The sequence below is a fragment of the Poecilia reticulata genome, chromosome 23 (assembly GCF_904066995.2).
Source record: "Poecilia reticulata chromosome 23, P_reticulata-male-v2, whole genome shotgun sequence".
Lineage (NCBI taxonomy): Eukaryota > Metazoa > Chordata > Actinopteri > Cyprinodontiformes > Poeciliidae > Poecilia > Poecilia reticulata.
This window is the reverse complement of record NC_088852.1, coordinates 11224933-11243240: the sequence shown is the minus strand read 5'-3', so window position 1 is coordinate 11243240 and position 18308 is coordinate 11224933. Positions and strand designations below refer to the sequence as shown.

The following is an 18308-nucleotide window of genomic DNA, read 5'->3' as shown; positions in this document are numbered from 1 at the left end:
AAAGCAAAGTGCCAGGTTGAAAAGAAAAAAAATCATTTTTGATGTACTTGTTGTAAGATTTGCTCGAGTATTTCAGAAACTTGTATTTAAAAAATGTAAAATACAATAATGCAAATAGCCTGTTTAACTTCCTAAATACCAGTCACTTCTCAGAAGACAAGTGCACCATCCTCAAACCTCATCACATCCCTTCGTTTTGCAGGAGCTTTCGGCTATATGTGATTAGTTAGATAAGACCACTGGGAATTCACAGGCACTACAGACCACGTATCGATTAGCTATTAACCCGCTAACACCCTGTAATCCTTGTTAAATGTTTCCACGTTCGACAGATGCAGCCCGAGTTTGAGTCAAAGTTGCCTAAGGACATAAATGTTGATTTCCACTCCCCTACACACACAAAAACTGCGATGATGGGGAGCATCTTCGCAGTCGCATTGAATATTAATGACATCCTCAAGTTATGTTCTTAAAACATGATGAGTACACTGGAGCTGAGTTGCCTCCAGGATTAATTATTGACACTGTCCTTTGCGCAACCTGATGTGAAAGTGTACTCGCTGTTCTATTTTTTTTTAAATCCTCTTATGTAGAGGAATATTTCAGATGCCGTTTCTTGTCAACATTCTGAAACCCTTTAGATTCGATCTGCGCCAGTATGCCAGCTTTAAAGAAATAGAAAGTTTTGCGATGCATGGCCTTTCCCCTGACCCATCTGTTGGTCTTCACGATGCTGTTTGTTCGCTAACGTTCTCACACAAACCTCCACGCATAACTTTTTCTAAGATTCAGCTACACACATGTAGAGCTTATCTACTGATTGGGTGACTTCTGGAGACGATGGGGTAAACTGAAATAAAGTTTAAAGAGAACAAAAACGGGCCATTTTTACTTGCAAGTTGTTGCTTCGGTATTGGAACTGAAGGAGTTTTGACGAGCGAGTTCTGCACACTGGATGCATATGAGCTGCTGCAAAGTAGCAAAACTATTGTCACGTAGTGATGCATGTTGTTAGCATATATTAGACGTCTTTCTAGCTTGTCTCTTCTGTCCGCTCCATCCCTAGTGGTATGTTTTTGTTTATTAGAGGGATTCATGGATCCTGTTGATTATTCATAAGCCATTGTTTTCAAGCATGAATTGCTCTATTCATATTTGTCAGCTGAGTGTCAGTGAATGGCACTGGCACGCCTCCGAGCACCTCCAGAGACTCTCCTTCTGACAAGGACATTTTTTTTTCCTCCCCCATGTTCTTCAAGCTCCCGGTGTAATGAAAACTAAATACGCCCGTCTTTCCCCTGCTGTCTTCTGCAACTCTTTCTTATTCTTCTTCCCATTTTATCCATCTCTCTCGGCTTTCCTGACACCTTGGCCAATGGGAGTTGTGTCTGTGCCCGGCGGTTGTCAGGAGAGACATCCAATAAGCCATCAAAGAGACGGCCAGTGGCTGAGACAAAGAAGCACTCTGCCTTTTTCTGAGGTGCTGCAGCGGGCCGTAGAGAAGGGCTTGCATGTATAATTAAGTAAGAATAGGAAGCCAGGGCCACTTAATCTTCCCCCTAATGGTGATCCTAGCTCCATCACCAGGGCTCCTCTGGGGGGGCATACCCCAAAGACTCACTCTCTGGGTCAGCACTGTCCCCCAGTTGTCATTGGCAAATCTTTTTTATCGGCCGGAAGAGCTGTTTTCCTAGACTGTTGGCATTGATCCATTCATCATGGCTTTGTTCCTTTAAGAACTCTGAGGGCACACCAAGGGTCTGCCGAATGTGCTATTTATCATCCAGCCGAGAAAAATAGAGAAAAAAAAAAAAGTTAAGAGATGCATATTTCACAGAGTTTTTTTTTCTTCTTCTTCTTCTCCAAGTTGCATCAGCCTGGCATATTTTCGGGTTTGGATGTTCTGATTAGAGGTTTTTCCATCACCTTTGTGATTTGATCGAAGAAGGTAATCACATTTTGCTGCCCTGTTTATTTGCAGGTGGTTGTTATTACACATTGCTTTCCTGCTTTAATTGACATAACTGAATTGTATGAGTTGTTGGCCAAAGAGATTCGGGTTTTGATTGAGAACCTTTTCAGATCTTAGTCCTGATTCTTTTCAACCAGGTTGGTAAAACTGCTGCCATAAGCACCAGCTGATCTCCATTAAAATTAAGATTTAGAATTGTGACATTAGATATCTAAGAGACCTTTCGGGCTACTCTATTTTGATGGCTGAAGTTAACCCACATGGTACTGCTCTGGTCCATTTTAGGAACTCATTTCAAAACCATAATCACTGTGATGGAAAGGATTGTAGAATGAACCTAACTATAGCCTCTTACAAAAAAATAGTTCAAAGGTGAGCACTTCTTTGAGCTGCCTTTAGGTGTTTCTTAAAGTCATCAATCAGGTCATTGCTGTCTTTCAAAAGTCAAACCGTCATTATGGAACCAAAAGAGACATGGAGTGAAACTCAGCAGGTTCTGCAGAGTCCATTACACAGAAAATTGACACCGAACATATTCCTTCCTAAAGGGTGAGACATAAAATTGGCATGTCCTTATCAATTTTGTTCACTACTGACCAAACTTTCCCTCACTAAAGTTGATTGTTGCGTTCTGTCTTACTGTACTTCTGCTCGTCCTGTACAGTATGTAAATGGTAAAAAAAAACAACAACCTGTGATTTATCGAGATAGATATGATCAAAAGTATTGTTTCTTTTAATATTGCAAGGCATCACTTCTATTAAATAAATACATTTGAGATGTGAATGTTTCTCAGGTGAATGCTGCTGTTTTCTGAGAAGTTTCCTGAAAGTACAAACGGTACAATGACATCAGCAGATTAACTTGTACAATGTTAGGTCACAAAGTGATCCATAAAACCAAGAACATATTTGTGAGTTTATCAATGAACTATGACATGAAAAATATTAAATGGAGAACAGTTAAAGATGAACTTTGTCGCTGATGCGAAACTCGAGCAATACTGGAAAACCAGGTCCTCATACTCTCTATGTAAATCTCACCAGTGCTCTGGCTTTGAGAATTGCGGCATCCTTCGTCGCATTTTCATCTTCCAGAAAACCCCGGATGTCCTGAGCTTGAAAAATTGCTGTATGCATGAACTTTCTGCCTGATATTATTAAGCAACAACAGCAACAGACTTTCTCCCAAGAGAAAGACACACCAAGGTTTTTGTCTTCCTGTTTTCAATTGACACAGCTAAAGGCAGCATAATGGGCCTATTATGAACTACCTGCATCATGCTTAATTCATCAGGGTGGTATTGCTCTGCTTCCTTATTCAGCAGCCTTCCTCATACATGAGATACAAAAAAAGCAGCTGCTAACAGGCAAAAAAAGAAAAAAAAGACCTCCTAAGGTCCCCTGTGTCAGGCCCGGCACTCAAACCACGGGTGACCCTTCGGTATCTTTGAGATGGAGGTGCAAAGCTGGGGACAGGGGCCGTAGAAGAGGAGAGAGGACCCATGTGATTCAGTCCAAATGGAGCGCCTCGTGGTTATCCCTCTAAAACACCATTAGGTGGTCCCATCACTGACACTAATGGGATGTTACAACGATTTAAAATGATTTAATGGCTCCCAGGTTGGGGCCCCTAATGGCCCTCTTTATACGTCAATGCGTATTATGAATGGCAATGACAGTGTTGTGAAGTGCCTCTGTTTCTTCGGTTTTCTTTTCTCTCTCGCTTGGGTTTCTTTTAAGGTGCTTGCACAAGTAGTGTGACAGGTATCGTTTTGTTTGGTGATATGACCACGGATTCAGCAGCAAGCGTCTGTGTGGCTGATGTACTACCAAGGCACTCGTAATTTAGCTCGTGCAATCATAAAATAGCCACAAGTTTATTCTGTTGGATAATTATCTGTGCTGTTTAAGAGATATAGGAACATATTATGCAATATATCCTTTAAAACAAAGAAGTAAGGGATGTTGGATTCCCAAGAATCATCTATAATAGACAAATATGTTTTGGACAAAAAGTAAAATATATGAAAGCCATTGTCCATTTTGGTTAAAAGTTGTGTGGGTATGACGGTGTTGCCACAAAATAGTGTTCCATATTATGTTTATGTTTTAAGGTTTTTGATGTATTAAATATTTGCAGGATTTGCTCATATTTTCTGTGATTGCAGCATTTTTCATTTGCATTTGTTTTGCTGATTGTAAGTTTTTGCTCTTATTTTTTGTGATTGCCTCGGTTCTTTTCCTTCATTTTTCTGTTGCATTAGCTTTTTTGTGTGTTCTTGCATCTTTTAAGGTTTGCATTATTTGTGTGTTTGCGGATCGTTTCACTGTTTGCTGCACGTCTACACCTGTTTTTGGCGTATTTTGCCATTTGCTGCACGTTTGTACCTGTCGGCCACCATAGCATGAAGATTCTCAGTTTCTAGCTTGTAGTCTAATAAATCTGACAATCGGTATAAACAAATGAAGCTATTTTGGATACCAAATGCATTCTAATTGGCTTTAGTTGAAGGCAGAGCAAGTTGAGGGAACAGGAAGCCATTCTGTAGGTTTTTATAAAAATAGTTGACAATGTGCTGGAAAAATAAATGTCAAATTTGTTTAATTTTGAGATGCTTTGGTTTGGGTTTTAGTCTCTGGTTTTCCGTCTTATACTCTGTCAACATCATCCATCTAGGGAAAATAATATAAGTATATCATCCACCTTAAATCTCATACCAAATCTGTTGTGAATCATTATGCGATTCACTATTTTCACCATAACCACAAAGAAAAAGTGATTTACTGTGCATTTATAGAATATGCTGTAATTTATTTCTACTTTTCTGGATAATCTAAACCTCAATCACGCAACTGATGCCAAACACTGTGTGGCCAGAAACGTACTGGCCTAATTGATAGCTTTAATTTTAAAGTGCTCTCCTTCTTTAGCCATTAAGTCTGTTTTACAATCCTAGTGGATATCTCGCGCTGCGGATTAAAGCTATTGATCACTAAAACACAGTCTGGTAAAGGGGCTCGGGTAATTTCTCTTAGGTGTTTCCCATGGAAGCATCAATTCTAAAACGCTTGCTCTCTGCGCTCATTTGTTTTGAAAACTCTGAAGTGAAACTTTTCGAAGCGCCGCGCGATGATGGATCTGGACGGTCTGAATGACTTGAAATCCCCTTTCAACACCTATTAAAGCGGGCAAGCCACAGACGACTTCGTTTTATTTTCCCGGTGAGAAGCGAGAAAGAATGGGAGGTTTTCTTGTATGTACACGCTGACTTGGGGTGTATCTTTTGGGAGTGCTGTTTGGAATACGAGTCAGTGTGTGTGTGAGAGAGAGGGAGAGAGAAAGAGTGTGAGAGTGAAGGAGAGCCTAGAGGATTGACAGGTCTAGCAGTCATTACACGCTGGATTGAATGCTAGATTAGTCCAAAGTGGCTCAGGGTCAAGCGGCTGCCTGTTCCCTTTTGGCACTGAATGACTTTAATACCAGCTACTGTATTAGTCAATTACTTGGCAGGCTAGGTTGGCCTCTTGCTACCTATCTCACAGCCCTGACTTCTTGCTTTATGAGGTATCAACCTTTTTATTGCATCTATTATTGAATTGCCTTTATTAACGAGGAATATTGAAAAAAAGAGCGAAAAAAGAAAGTTTTAGGCAGTTTCTATGCTAACAGGGGTACAGACTTGCTGCCCCGTTTACACCTCCCGTCCACATGGTAACAAAACTGTCGGTGATTTTTTTTTTTCTTTTCAATTGTTTAAGTGTTGATTTAGGGGGGATGGTGATTACTCTTCTGCTTTGTTGCCCAGTATATTAGGTACGATGTTTAAGCACCATTGAAAATAAACCAGACCAACAGCATGATGCTACCAACACTGTGTGTGAAAGACTCACCCTGACTCATTCAAAAATATTTCTTGTCTTTGTAGCCAATGACAAAGAAAACGTTACATCAGATCATTAACACTTGCTTTGTCCAGGTTGGCAGATGTATTATTTTATGTAAATGAGCCAACCGGAAATATCATCCATGAACTGAAAGCTGTGTCAGACTGCGAAGCCTCAGAGTGTAGATCTTCAGAGTAGCGTTGGGGATGCTTGGGATCTTCTTATGAATGTTGATGTAGTTACTTTTGATATTTTTAACACCTACTGGCGCAGAACAAGTATTACAGCATCTTGATTGGTTTTCTTGAGACTGTGTCCAGTTAATCCCAAAATTATTGATCAATCCATTTAGGTTTAGATTTAGTTTGTTCCTTGTCACTGGCGGTAGAGATAGAGGAACTGTGGAGGGAACTCAAGATTTTTGTGACACCAAGCACTTGAAATTTCTGCATTTAAAATCCCATCGATTAGCATGAAAAAATATATATACACTTTTAAATCAAAAACGGATATGTGTGGTTTGATCTTATTTTCCGAGATCTTTCCTCTCAAACGCAAACGAAGTACTATGCATAATTTTGGGCTAAAGTAAAGACTGAGGTTTTTTAAAAAAAAGGAAGAAAAGAAAACATCTTCTGACCATGCAAACATCCAGGCCCCTCTGTTTTCCACCTCTCTCCCATTCATTCTGTCCATCACGTCTTCACTCCTCCCATTAGCTCTGATGTTAAATTGCTCTTGTGTGATTGTGTCACTGGGCTCTCCCTTTCTCTTTCTCTTGGGTGACTGATATGACCTTTAGGTACACCAACTGACAATTACTGTCACTGAGAAATTGAATTATTAGCTTTCTCTGCCAACGGAGCCGCGGGTAGGTGGTAGGTAGTTGAGAGTAAAATGCTGTAATTACTTAGCTAAATTGCCATATTATATTTTTTTTGCCACTCCTTTTCCTTTCTCATTCTTTCTCATGAGTGATACAAAAGCAGGGTGGGAAGGGGGGGAGGAGGAGGTTTTGAGCTTCGAAGCTGATGAAAGAATGATTTTGAATGTCCCCTATAACCTTTTTAAGGTGTTGATTGTCAATAGAAGCAATTTAGCGATGTCAAGGGAGGGGACCAGAATGAAAGGTCGCACTCTGTCTTTTCCTTTTTTTTGCGTCCTTTCTTTGCCTGTTGGTCAGCATGACTCTTTCCTTTCCTTTCTTTTTATTCTAATTTCCTTCTCTCCCAAACTGCTAACAATTGATTCCTCCTCTTCCGCCCTCCTCCTTTATCACACCCAATGCCATCACATACACACCGCAGACTGGTCAGGCTGAACGTAATTATTATTTTTTTTTCCTGTGCTCTGTTTCTGTGTGAGTAAATGGCTTCCTTTGCTTAGCAGCTTGTATCACAGCCTGTCAGATCTCCCGGTTTGATTACGGGATCTGGCTATTTAGCCACAGCCGAAACTGCGCCTTTGTTAATTAACCAGCATTTGAGGGAGACTGATGACTGCGAGGGGTCTTTTGAGGTCACTTGGCTTCCTCGGAATGTGAAGCAAAGACTATGCAGAGGGCTGGAGATAAAATAAGGAAGAAAGGGAAACAGGCATTCACGACAGAAAATGGGAGAAAAACCCCCCCCCGACTTTTCTCAGTTGCCCGCTGATTTCATTCTTCACTACATAATCTTCTTATACTAAATAAACATTGTTGTACATGGATGGATAGCTTGTTGAACATAAATTAAGTTATTGTAAGAAGATATAAGTGAATATTCAGATGCATATTAATTAACTGCCTAAAAATATTTCAAGGTTTACTTATAATAAATACCTTTTTCTTTCTTCTTTTTTTTTTTTATTGCAGCTCTTCTCTGTACAGCCGTAATGCTGCATTCAGGTCAGACCTGGAAGTTTGATTTTTCTACTTCCCCAGAGGGAAATGCAACAAGAATGGCCAAAGAAGTTGGAATTCAGACTGAGCAGGTCAAAAGTTACCAATCGGCCACGAGGTCAGTGGCAGTGTTTTCACATCAAAGTTTATATTCCGGAAAAGTGCAGAACTTGTTGTGTTTTAGGAATTTTTTTATTTATTTATTTTTTTTTTTACATCTTTCTGTTTTTGCAATATTCTGGAATTTCAGTCATGTTTTGTTCGTGCTTCAGTTCACGCAGGAATGCCAAACGCCGCTCTTCTGAGAAATACTTATTCTAATCAGATAAAGCTCACCTCACATAAGGAAAGTATCTGCTCTCGCATCTTTTCCCATGTTGCTGCTGCACTTTGTTGTGCAAATACGGTTTGATAGTTTTGCTAGTCTTTGCTAGTGAAGGCCTCAAAGTACTAAAAGGATTTCTGTTTGCAATCCAAGGAAATCTTCCACTGTTAGAGGGCAAGTAAATTATATTCAGCTTAACAGTTGCATTCTGAAATGTTGGCCTACAGAAAGGTATGTCCGCAGAGCACCTTACTTGAGGTGCTTTGTGCATGAATTACTGTATAAATGCGACATGACATGGAGACAATCAGCTTGTGGCTCAGCTGAAATGTTAGAAAAGATCAGGTTGCTGTAGTAACATCCTTCAGCTCATCCGTATTTATGGGTCAGGTGTCTCTCATGTTCCTCTTGATGATTGTGAGTTTGCTGGAAAATCAATGATAGAATTAGCTTGGCCATTAAAGCAGATGTTGGTACTTCTGCTTTAATGGCAGTGAAAGAATATACCAAGTCCAACTGGAATATGAAACTAGCTTCTCTATGAGCTTTTTGACTGTTTTCATGACAAATTATTTTGATTTCGTAATATTATATAGGTATAAGTGCCATCTCAGGTTTTAAACTCATTACAGAAGAAGGCAACTCTGGTTCAGTGCTAGTTTAGAAAAAGTCACATCTTTTCCTGAAATGTGCTCTCTGCATCCATACCAAATGTGCTATGAGCCATGGGTTATTACCAGCCTGTCACATGCAGAATGCGAAGAATGAAAGGCTAATCTGATGTTTTTGTGTCATCACCAGCAGAAAAATAGTGCGAGTTTTACAAAACGCTGGAGCATTTGGAGGCAAAGGCCTTAAGAAAAGGGTGACACTGCACGAGGAAATGGATGAGAAGGATCCCCGCGTGTGTGATTTTTGATCCCTTAAGGTTGAGCCTGCTCAGTCGTTGTGAAAGGAGGGACAATTTGCACGCGCCATAAAAGGACATTTATGTTCATGGCCGCGTCCCAGCAGAACCCCCATTGCTCTTTGTTTTAATTGTCCATGAACAAGGCATTGTTCTGCAAGATCAGGGTTGGAGAAAAATCTTCCTCAAACCGATCCATTGTTACGGCAACTGCATTACGGGGGCCCTTCATTATTTTTACTCTGATATAAAGAATATGTTATTTGAATTTACATAATTCTCCCAGCAGATCCAAAGCCACCTCTATAAATAGCTTTATTCAAGTTGAGTGCAGATTCAAATGAAGGGAGAAGTCATAATCTCCTGTAATGTTGTATCTTTGTCTTCGCCGTAGCGCTCCTCTGTGTTCCCACATCCACTCTTTGTATACTTTGTATAGGGTTTGTTATACATGTCATAATAATCCATATTTGATTACTGCTGTGTGCATAGCAGCCAGTAGAAAGACTCACTTGTTGTCCATTCACCAGAATTTTTGTGCTACATCCGACTTTCTGCTGACTTTGGTGTGACGCGTGTGGTGGATTTGACGCTGGGTTTGTCCCACTTTCAGGCATTTCAGAAGACTGGCCTCGGGGAGGTGTAGTGCAACTTCCCTCCAACTCGCAAGCAAACATCGACTCCCTCAGCATGGTTTGCCCTGAAGTTTGGGCAACAAAAAAGAGAAGTGTTTCGCAAGCTCTGTGGCCGCTTCTGCTTGGCCAGCCGGGCTCGCACCCGAGGACATCCAGTTGATCGACGTGCCATCTCAGTCGCAGGCAGGACTTTCAGCGGAGCGTGACCGGCTCCAGCCCGACAACTCGAGGTGCAATAATTCTGCTTTGTTGCTTTTTCCAGAGTCCAGAGGGTTCCACCATGCTCAAAGAACATCAGTGTTTTTTGCCTGAGCGAGAAATCACATTTACAGGCGTCCAGCTTGATCTTTTCCATTCGGAACAGAAGGACGTGATATATTAGCAGTAGGTTGATCCCAACAGAATGATAAAACGCTCCAAAATGAGCTCATGTGTGGCCTTCCGAGCGTGTGGAACAGCCACTCTTTTATCCAGCGTTTGGGAAAGTTTGCGGTTTCAATGTTATTCCACAACTTAGCATTATTCTGCTCTTACAACAAGTCAACGCTGCCCAGCACTCAAGTATCAATAAGCCCACAGTCTCTCACCTCTCGCCTCATGGTATTAATAATACAAAGGCATCCATAAAACGGGAGCTGTGCTTGTGTTAAAGAACAACTAGACAGGGCTATTTCCAAGGTCATCACAGTGCTGAAATGTTATCCTCTCCACACACACACACACACACACACACACACACACACACACACACACACACTCCTCCTGCCTGCACATGGTGAGAGGGAAACCACCGGTCATTCCAGCAGAAAGGCTTGGACTGAGACACGTGGACCCATTTTCTGAAATATGCAATGAGCGAGGCGTCGGAGACCTCTGTAGGCTGGACAGTGCATAACCTTCCAATGCAATGGTGATGTGTCATCTGCATTCTTTGTTGTGCTAAGAGTTAAGAGACCACCAGGGATGAGCGGGGCCTGACCTCTGACCTGCAAGGATAACGAGCGAGATGGGGAGCGGCAGGTGTAATGGACTGCTGAGGCTCATGATGCCACAGATTTCCTGCTCGGTTGAGATGATACAGACACAAAGGAACAATTACGGATACATTTTGTTTTATTACAGCCACAAACGTCAATGGATTTAGTTGAGTAGATTTTATGTGACAGACTGAACCAATAGTGTGTAATTGTAAGTGGAAGGAAACTGATGAATGCCATTATTAAAAATAAGTGTTTCCAACTTTTGCGGAAAAGCTAAAAACCACTTTAATCGAGCTTAAAAATGTGTTTTTTAGTAAAATTGAGAAAGTAATTACAACTTTGTTGTTTCTATCAATCTTTTCTGACACAATACTTCCTAGTGTGCATAAAAAGATCAGTGAAAACAAGGACAGGAAAACTTCATCCAAACTTCCAAATATATTGGCGTAAAACCTAATTTTAAGGCACGGCACTGAATATTTTATGATCTACCAAACATGAAGTCCAAATGCAATATGGTCCACATCGACATGGTGATGATGATTGAAATTTGACTAGGTTTGCAGCTCCACTCTAAATCCACCATGACATGGATGAGAGCATCGATCAGAAGAGCAGTGTCCAGGTCCATGTTATCTCTGGATGAACTGCAGAGAGCTGAACACATCACTATCATGTTAAAACATGGTGGAGGTGAATACATGTGTGATCTTTGAAGAAAACCTGTTTCAGGCTGTAAAGGACATGAGAATGGGACGTAGACCCTAACCAGACAGAGCTAAAATGCAAAGTTGTAGAGCAAAACAAATGTAGCCACTATAAAGATCCAGTTAAAGTCCCTGTTCAGAATCTGAGGCAAGACTTGAAATACTGAAGATGCATTTCCTACCGCATCTATTATCCAATAGCTTCTTGACAGCAGTGGGGGAAAAAGAATGCAGAAGAGGCAGTTAGGCATGTGTGATTATTGATTAGAATGCTGAGAAGATCCAGGATTTTCCCTCTTACATTTAGTGGCCTTTGACTGTCAGAGCTGCATGTTTTTTTTTTTGCCCCTGAAAGGGCACATTTGTTGCCTCTGTAATGTTGTCAAGACAGCATGAGGCAAAAAAAAGGTGGAGATCTATTCTTTCACCTCTTTTAGACAATCATGTGCTGTGGAATTCATTTGTCTTGGTTTGGCTTTGTCTCAGAGGTGGCACGAAAGCAGGAGCCTCCTTTTGTTGCTTGAAATTGATGCCGCTAACGGTGTAATAAAAACGTCCAAAACTCGCGTTTCTTTTTGAGGGAAGAGCTCCTTTTGTTTCTCCTTGCAAGAAGCGCTTCATACTGAGGAGATAACTGCAGGCTGTTTTAGTGGCAAGATTAATATGTTGTGCACTTAGACTGGGGTGTGTTTTCTCACACCAGCAGTATCTTGGGTGTCACGATCAAAGCGCTCTCTCTTTGTACGTCGACTTCGAATCCCTCCCCTGTCCCCCCTTCTTCATTCTTGTGAATGGTAAACAGTGCTGCGTGTCAACAGATAGCACGTTTATCTTGTTAGAGGACGCTTTAGTGACTAAAGATATTGCTGTCATTATGTTGAAGATACTTCACAAAGGCAGGAGAACTTCATTTAATCTATATCAATTGAGTCTGATGATGAGTATTGCATTTTGTCAGCTTAAAAAGACAAATGTTAATATATTTTTGGTTAGATATTTGCAAAATAGCATAAAATCAGTTAAATTGTCCATTCTTACCATGGACTCTCAATTGGATTTAAGTCTGGGCTTTGATTGGAACATTCCCACACATGTATACGTTTTCATCAAAACTTTTCTCCTTTAGCCGCCTCCAGGATTTATTTAGTGTCACCCATTTACTTGAAGGAAAATAAAGCTAGACTTGAAGCAGTGCTACTTATGTAGAAATGGGGTCCAACCGACGCCACACACGTAAAACTTGTATCATTTGCCATAGTCCTCTACGTTTGCCTCAGTCCTCGCACGCACAAGGGTTAATTGATTTGAAGGATTGTAAACATGTTTCAAGAACAAAGGAGAAGGTGACACTGGAGGTCTCAATTTCCTGAAGGTGAATTGGCTTTATTGGGGATCCAGTTCACCCACTTGAATCAACTGCGTTAAAACAAGGAGATGGACGCAGCTTGTAGGACTGTTGACTTGTCTTGCATCAAGAATGTACTCCGATTTCCTTCCACAGTCCAAAAGTATCATCCATCCATCCATTTTCTTACACCCTTGTCACTTAGTGGGGTCGGGAGGGGTGCTGGTGCCTGTCTCCAGCTAACGTTCTGGGCGAGAGGCGGGATACACCCTGGACAGGTCGCCAGTCTGTCGCAGGGCAACACAGAGACACACACACAGGACACACAACCATGCATCCACACACTCACACCTAGGGGCAATTTGGAGAGGCCAATTAACCTGACAGTCATGATTTTGGACTGTGGGAACTGGAGTACCCTGAGAAAACCCACGCATGCACAGGGAGAACATGCAAACTCCATGCAGAAAGACCGGGGCCGGGAATCGAACCCAGAACCTTCTTGCTGCAAGGCAACAGCTCTACCAACTGCGCCACTGTGCAACCCAAAAGTATCACTGTTGGGAAATTGATTACTTAAGAGTACCCTTAGGTATGAGTGTTTGTTTAAAATTTGTGTCTTTGTAATGGACTGGCATCCTATCCAGGATGCATCTTCTACTTCTGCATGATGACCACTGGACATAGGCACCAGATGCATGTGGTGCCTATGTCCACATGCGTGGACATAGCCACGCATGACCTCTGCAGGTTGGCATTTTGCATCTAAAACATGCAGAATGCCAACCTTGGTGAACTTGAATTGGACACCTTAAATTGCCTCTGGAAAACTGTAAAGGTACCTCTTCCTTGCATGGTGTTTCACCAGGTATTTTAGAGTAAATGTGGGTGACTACATTTGCACACAACACAATTTACTTTAATTTTGTAAAATATACTAATCATTATATTGGTCTATCATGAAACACCAACTAAATATAGTAAAGTTTGTGGGTTTTAATGCAAGAAAAGTTCAATGAGTATGAATACTTTAGGAAGATACTTTAACTCCTCTGTGTGGATTTGCTGAATTTTACCTTTTAAAATAATATTTTCCTATTTATTTATTCCTTTTCTTTTTATTTCTGTTCTTTGTTTTTATTCGGTGACAAACAGTAACCTGCCATGGCTGGATTACCGAGCTGTATCTGAAGACTAATGAGAGAAATTTCCCCCGAGAATCTTTATCTATTGCTCTTTCGAGAGCACCTTGGGGACTCACTTTTCCTATCTGTCACTTACTCAAGCACACACGTGCACGCACACGCACACACAAACACGCGCAGGTCCAGTGCGACACACCTCCAATCCCATCACTGATCTGCCCCTCCACTGTCTGCCCGTCATCCCCTTTTCACCCCTCCATCCCCTCATCCTCGTCCTCCACCCCCACCTTCACTCATTGACACTCCTGTTTCCTCTAACACTATCATGTAGCACAGGCATTTCACTTTTGCACCTTGCAATTAAAACTAGCAGAGAGGAGGAGGAAAAGAATACTCTTTTTCTTTCAGTCCCCACCTTCCCCCGCCACCCCTCCTCCAAACAGCAACCGTTCTGTGTTTCTCTTTTTCTTTTTTTCCTTTTTTTTTTGGGTACACGTGTTAGAAATTCAGAGTTTACGAGAATGGCAGGCATGGAATTAATTAACAAAGGAAATCTCACCACGGCTTTCAGCTGGAGTTGATAATTTAACCTTTTTTTTTTTTTCCTTTTTTGTTTTTGCTCGTATGATAACAGGTGCAGGCTGATTTGGCAGAACACAATAACACAAAGTGTCAAATAGAAAAGAAAATTTCTCTGCCCCCTGAGAAGTCACACACACACACACAGCATCATACGCGTACATAGCACACTCCAAACTTTGTACACCATCTGAGAGGAGTACACCCACTCGTGAAGTCCAACCCTTTGATCATTTGGTGCTGCTATACTGACCTCTGCAGGTTCCTCCCCCTGCTCTCTTGTGGGTTTTCGTGGTTGAATGTGTGTTCGCATATGTGTGTGGCCAAGCAAGTCTGGCTTCTTGAATTCGTAAGTGATCTGGTGTGGAGTCTGCATGGGTTGGAATGGGATTCTGATGCTGAGCAAAAACGCTAAAGAAAGTTCTGAGTAAAACCTACAATATGTACGAAAGTATCCATTGGCTTTAATTTAAAGAGAAGAATGTTAATACTATTAAGCATGCAAATCATAAAAAAATAAATAAGGATTACCTTGATTATTTATGTATAAGTTGTGTATTTATATATGAAAATGAGTAAATAAGTAATTACAGTACATGCTTAGTCTTGATTTAACAATTTAATCAATGAAACTGTCAACATACTGAGATTGAAAAGTTTGATTCCTGATTCTAATTAGCAATACACCCAAATGCTAGGTGAGATGTTCAACTTAATAATCCCTAATTAATTTATTATCTGATTGAAATTCTAACAGAAGCAGCACTTATTTATTTATTTATTTAGCACAATTGGATATAAATTCAGGCATTAAGGCCTTCTAGTGTGGATGGTGTGTCATTATTTTTTCACCACACACAATGTTGTGCAGGTTGGCGAAAACATGACATTTTGGGAATATTGTACCAAAACATTTTCCAAAGGCCAATTTGTTGTCTTGTCAAGAGATTGTCCAACGTGTGCAGTGGGTCTCTTCAGCTCTAAAAGAGTTGCCGTGGGTCTTTTGTGTGGTTTTCTGAGTCCATAAATAAGTCTATCCATCTCGATATTCCAGTGCATTTATAAAGTCGGCAGGTTGTTGGATGTTACAGGGCAGTTCTTAGCCAGTTTCTAAATTCAGGGGAATGTTTCAGGCAACAGCAAACATGGTGACGTTGAAGGAAATCTTCATAATGAATGCTCGTAGGAACAGCTGAAATTTTGGAAGATTGTTTTGTAGCCTATTCTTGCCCTAAGCTTCTCCAGAGGTACGTCTCCAACACCTTGAATGAAATCTAAATGTGCAATATCGTCTTTCTCCAATCTAGATTTAGCAAGATTTAGCAACCAATCAGAATTCTGAAAGTTATGAGATTCTGAGATGCTTATGTGTTCCCTTTAGTAAGGACACCTTAGGCAACTGCCTTTGTAGCCTATTTGAAAAGAAAACCGCATTGCTTATTTAAAGGGTGCTTAGTCTAATTAGAATAGGTCAAACAACGTGGGTGACAGAGAAAACTGCATTGCTTCTGTGGTTCTTCCCAGGCAAGTAGAGTGCACCATCTGTGTGATGATGGGTGTCAGAGCGGTCTGTTGTGGGACAGTGTTTGGATGGAAGAAACTGCTCAACAAACACAGGAAAAACTGTCCAGTCCAATCAAAACCCACACGTGCGTGACAAACATTCATGCACACTTGACGCCTCGCGGGAAAACATCATCACACACGGAGTCAGAGATCAGGGCAATGTAAACAAGAACTCCTGATTATTGTTGCATTACTGTTCAATTTTTTATTTGTTTGAAATTGGAAGTCTGGGCTAGCCTCGTGTTTTTGTCCCTCCCCATCTTTTACACAGCAGTTCCTTGATATTAAACATGGATTAGCAATGTCTAATCTCTGGCCGGCCAGACACTATGGAGAGCAGAGGAGGGGCCGGGGGCACCCACCCGCCCCCCACCACCACAGAGGCCATTGATTTCAAAGCTACTTACGCCCTGTTTGTATGTACAGCCACACTGGAGTGTAAGCTTGTTAAATGCAAAGTGCTTCACCTGTCACCCACAGGTCCATGTCTCATCTTCCTGGGGTTTATCAGCACATAAAGACGCAAAATAAGATCTGGGAATTTTGCAAATGGGGTTTAGGTATTGCGTGTGCTTCGTGGTCCTCAGACAAGGCTGATTGGATCAATCCCCGTCTCTAACGTCATGGGTGACTCAGTACAGACTAAACAGGGTAATCATCCAGCGTTCTGTCTTCTGCTCACTTTTATTTTTATGTTAATGCCGGACAGTTCCAGTTCCACTCAAACATTTACTCAATCTTGTGTTAATCTTAGGCTTTTAACGATGCATTCACAACAGGATGATTATACAACACACAACTTTTGTGGGTTTTAATTTCCTTGATTGACTGCCAGCTTGAATTTATGTACTCAATTTTATTTAATCTACCCAATCCACATCCACTTTTGTAGCCTTAACCCATCTTATGGCATAATTTTTGATGAACATGTGAGCTGCCTTCTTAGCTGAATGGGTAAGATTAAATTTAACTAGGTTGGTTTCTTGCCACACACCTGGCTTTTAGAATAGTCTACAACATTTCAGTTGGACTGAGTCCGGTGCTTTGGGATGTCTGTTCTAGAAGCTTTTACACAAGTTTGGGATCACTGTCCTATTGAGTCATCCAATTGTGTCCAAGCTTTAAACATCTCATCCAACTTTTCACTCTCAAATGGATTTTCCTTGGTTAAAATGTTTGGGAACCACCCAGGAACCACAAAAGGCTTAGGCCCATCATAAATCAGAAATTAGCAGAACAAAAGTGGCACTGTCCACTTTGAGGCCAGTTTGATGTCGACATGAATTCAAGAAAGAAGCCTCTGTTCCAAAACTGTCACTTTAAAGCTCATCTGAAGTTTGAGGGAATAGACTCAAAGAAAGGTAGCAAGGGTGGGTGTTCGAACAGGACGACGATAGAAATGTTAGTAAATTACACATGGGCTCCACTGTGTTGATTAATGGTGCTACTTAGCGGGGTTTTCTTCCTCATGATCAACATAACATACCATAAGGGTTCCTCCCCCCACCCCCTGCCTGTACCGCCCCGAAACCACCCAAACACACGGTAAAACTGTTTTGTTTTTTATACAAAGCAAGCTAACAATAATCCTCTGGAATGAACTTGACATCAGTGCTGTTGAAAATTTATAAACTATGCGTAGAGGCCAAGTCTGTGATGAAAAACCAGCTAATTTAAATGAGATGCATCATTTGTGATTGGAAGTGTGGTCAGATATTCATGAGCCAGGACCGGGTTCACAATCATGAAAACATCTTAGGGTTTTCTCTGCAAATTGTTGCAGTTGTGAGTTGTCCAGTCTTGAAAAGGGAACGGTTTTAAATGAATCAATAAAATCCCCCCCCCAAAAAAAACAAAAAAAAAACAAAACCACTATGAAACATCTGTGAGTAGATGTAAACATCGGTGTGAAACCAAATGTGAGTAATGGTGGCTGATTTAAGATTGGAGGTCCGGTGCTCTTTTGAGCAGCCTTGGTGGGAAAAGTCTTTTGTACAGATTAAGATTCATGCCTCATCATATCAATCATGCGATTACTCTCTGACAAGTTCACTTTTCTCATGATTAGAGCCCAGGTTAAATCAAGTCCCAAACTAGTCTTTGAAAAGGCAATTTTATGTATTTCTCTTGGTCTCTAGAAAGTCCAAACTGTGTATTTCTGCAGCGCAGGTTTTCAGTCTTGGCCTTGGTGCTTAATATCGAAGGATAACCCTGGTGATTAGAGTCTGAAGTCTGCTTCAGCTTATTATGCCAAACATCACCGGCCCCTTCTCCAAATATATCATAAATAATTATTACGGAGTGCATGTTCACTGCTCTGGGCTATGGATATAACCTGTTTAGTTTCAAACACGGACCAATCAATATGACTCTGTCAT

At 41.1% G+C, this 18308-nt stretch overlaps 1 long non-coding RNA gene across 2 annotated transcripts in view; it reads left to right on the top strand.

The window, feature by feature from the left end:
• Positions 1 to 17802, top strand: part of LOC103459465 (uncharacterized) — a 142205-nt gene extending 124403 nt beyond the window's left edge. For both annotated transcript variants that reach the window (XR_014086059.1, XR_532747.2), the window contains 2 exons: positions 7715 to 7859; positions 9587 to 17802. This is a non-coding gene — a long non-coding RNA (uncharacterized LOC103459465). The remainder of the gene's footprint in view (positions 1 to 7714; positions 7860 to 9586) is intronic.
• The last annotated feature ends 506 nt before the right edge of the window (positions 17803 to 18308 follow it).